Source organism: Gracilinanus agilis, chromosome 1 (assembly GCF_016433145.1).
Source record: "Gracilinanus agilis isolate LMUSP501 chromosome 1, AgileGrace, whole genome shotgun sequence".
Lineage (NCBI taxonomy): Eukaryota > Metazoa > Chordata > Mammalia > Didelphimorphia > Didelphidae > Gracilinanus > Gracilinanus agilis.
In genome coordinates this window covers 611,181,080-611,184,501 of record NC_058130.1, presented here as the reverse complement: position 1 = coordinate 611,184,501, position 3,422 = coordinate 611,181,080, and the positions used below count along the sequence as shown (strand labels likewise).

The following is a 3,422-nucleotide window of genomic DNA, read 5'->3' as shown; positions in this document are numbered from 1 at the left end:
TTATCATATTTTTACTACTAATTTATTGAATTTCTTTAGTTATTACATTTGAATTTGTGATATCCAGTGTATAGTAGTTGGAATAAGTATTATGATCTTTTTAATGTTGAAATCTTGTGTTGTTTACTTTTTTGTACTTGAATTCAAGCACCTTGACATTAAATTTGTGCTGTCTAAAAAAAATATATTTTTTTACAGAAATCATGTCTATTATTTACCAAAAAATGTTTAGACCATAAGAGAACTTGAATAAAATTAATAGTGTACAAAATCAAGAAAAAAGATGTCTGGCCTCTGACAGTAGTTCCCAAGATTCTTTCTTTTTCAGAGGACAGTGACCAGCTCTTCAGAAAAGGTCTGGTGACTGATGACCATGTTGTCAAATTTGGCTTTTGTGCCACCCATCTTCACAGCCACTGCAAAGCCTTGCATCATCTCATCACACCAAATTCCTTGAATGTGAATACCCACCACCTTCTCTTCCTTTTGGACACATCACACACAGCTTCATCACACACTTGGTTTTCCTTCTTGTCACCTCTTGGCACATGGGGTAAAGGAAGTCAGAAAGATCTTCACATTTTCTTTTCCTTATTTAGAAATGGCCTCATCTTCCATGATTCCCACTGTGCCAATTGACAGGTGGTTGAACACTAGAGTTGGGATGTTTTCATAGACTAGTTTGAAGTCCAATTTGTATTAAAAAATATTCTGTGTGCAAATTTCCTTCTAGCTGCGACTGAGACTAGAGTAAGAAATGCTTTCCCACACACAATCCACCAACAGGATAGATGCCCTTTCTGTTTGGGTTCTGGAATTCATCAACTAGGATGAATTCATTAGTCCAATGTCATCAGTCCAAAAGCCTACCTTGTTCAGATTCAAGCTGTGGATATTTAGAGTGTGCCCAATGGCCAATATCAGGTAGTCAACTCCAGGGACTGCACAGATGGTGGCTTTCCAACTGGGCTTGGCTGTCATATTGGTCAGTTTCAAGCCTAAGGAGGTCTTCACTTCCTTGACCTGGGAGTACTTCAGGACCTTGTTGCCAGCATGCTCCAGTTCTTCAGTGCAGTTGGAACTGATTAATGCATGGAAAGATTGAAGTATTACATATTTTACATATTCTTTATGCATCTATATCAGCTGATACTTGAATGAATTTGTGATCTTATTGATGTGGATGTTCCCTTTAATGGTGTAAATTTCAGCTACTTCATCTCTTCTCAGTCTATGAGACTCTTTTTTCTCATCAATCTTTCACAGGGGAGTTAAGCAAAGTTCCTGGTGGGGGCAAGGTTTCCTCTTGATCTTTTCATATTGCAGGGATATAAATGGAGTATGAAGGCTGTCTGTTTCTTAATATCATTAAATCTCCTTGTTTTAGTTTACGTCTTCCTCCTTCAATGAAAACATATTGTAGTCTTTTCATACCTATGTCTCTCTATTGCCCTTTGAAAGACCTGCAGATTTATTTAGAGAATGTGGTCTATTACTTATAACCACTAAGCATCATATATACAAATTGATCTGTAAATTTTTCTTAAAGTACTTCTCCCTCTTCCAAGTAATGGTAGCTTTTTACATAGAGCTTTTGATTTGCCAAATTTTTTATATATATTATCTTTTTTGATCAGTTATCCCCTGTGGTAGGTGTCCTCATTTTTCATATGAAAAACATGAGATGTTCAGAGACGTCAGGAGATTGGTCAAGTCACATAAATAATATCAAAAATAGAATTTGAACCTAAGTCCTTCCTGACTCAAAGTTCACTGCTCTTCCTGCCAAAGCTTACTTTCACTTAAATACTTTTTTTATTAAAGAAATACACAGACAATAAAATGTCTTTAAGAATTCAGATGTCATGCTCTGGAGGATATATGCCACTTCTATGAGTATTTCTGTATTTGTAGACTGTTTTGTTTTTCAGACATTGGCCTTTTGATTTCAAGGATTCTAGGTAGATTGTTGGAAATTTATTTGTTGTACTTTGTTAATTAATGGGATGGAGTCTCCCCCATTGAGTTTCTGGTCCCTTTAATGCTACTAACTCAGAGAAAGTATTGAACAAAATTCCTGTCACTTTGCACAAATCTTAGCTATTACCACTAACAATCTCAAGAGTCTGTCATCAGGGAAACCAACATGTATCAAATGAAAATACTTTTCTCAGGTGAGGTGAAAAAGGGGTTAAAACAGTTTGTACTAATTATTAACTACAAGATTTGCAAATGATTGCATAAAATTTCTAAAATGTGCCTACAAGCTTCTATTATTGATGTGGTGCCCCCAGGAGGTGCACATATGGGTTTAAGTGTCTAAAACTGTTTTATTAATTAAATTGCTATGATTTACCTCTCCCATGTTAGCATTTATGGATTATGAAACAGTTCTGCAATTAGGAAATGACTCCACCAATGTTGCTTGTTTACTTTGTGGGAAAAATATATACACATATATACATAAAGATCTGTTTCCATACTCATGCATATATATTAGGAATAATTATATTGACACACACATATTAGAATAAGCCTGAATTCACACTTTCCCCTTCCTTATCATCTAGTTTACCCTCCAAGGCTACCTCATTTCTAGACCCATTAATTGGAAACCACTATCCCACCACCACTGGTGCATTAAATTATTATTTCTGGGCGTGTGTAGGAGATGAATCTGAAGTTTGTTGCCCCTGTTGAGATGTATGAGGTAATAATAATAGCTAACTTTTTATATGCTTCTTACTATGTTAGGAACTATGCTATGTACTTTATAATTATTATCTGATTTGATTAATTATTGTCCTCATTTTATAGATGAGGAAACTAAAGCAAACAGAGATTAAGTGACCCACTCAGGGTCACATAGCTAGCAAGTGTCTGAGGTTGGATTTGAATTCAGGTTCTTCTGACTCTGGCTCTACCCAATGAGCCACTTAGCTGTGATATGTGTTTATGACTTAGTTTTCCCTCCATAGTCACAAAACTAGAATTAGGAGGTTTTATTATATAAAGTCTAATCAGACTAATCCTGATTCACCTAGTAATTCTAAAGACTAGGACTTGGATTTTAGCTAATGCACTTTTTCTTCTCTCCCCATTGGCTCTTTTTTTTTAACTTTCATTCATTTTTAAAATAAGATTTTTATGTCTTTAGTTTTTTATTACCATAGTTTCCCCAATTTCCTTTGCCCATTCCCACCCAGAAAGTTTTCTCAGGTAATAAATAGTTTTTTTTATTAGGATTTTTTTTATTACATTTTTAAACCCTTAACTTTTTTGTGTATTGGCTCCTTGGTGGAAGAGTGGTAAGGGTGGGCAATGAGCGTCAAGTGACTTGTCCAGGGCCACACAGCTGGGAAGTGTCTGAGGCCAGATTTGAACCTAGGACCTCCCGTCTCTAGGCCTGACTCTCAATCCTG

The 3,422-nt window shown here is 35.7% G+C and overlaps 1 pseudogene; it reads right to left on the bottom strand.

Moving 5' to 3' along the window:
* Positions 1–324: 324 nt before the first annotated feature.
* Positions 325–1,137, bottom strand: LOC123254717 (annotated as a pseudogene).
* Positions 1,138–3,422: the final 2,285 nt, after the last annotated feature.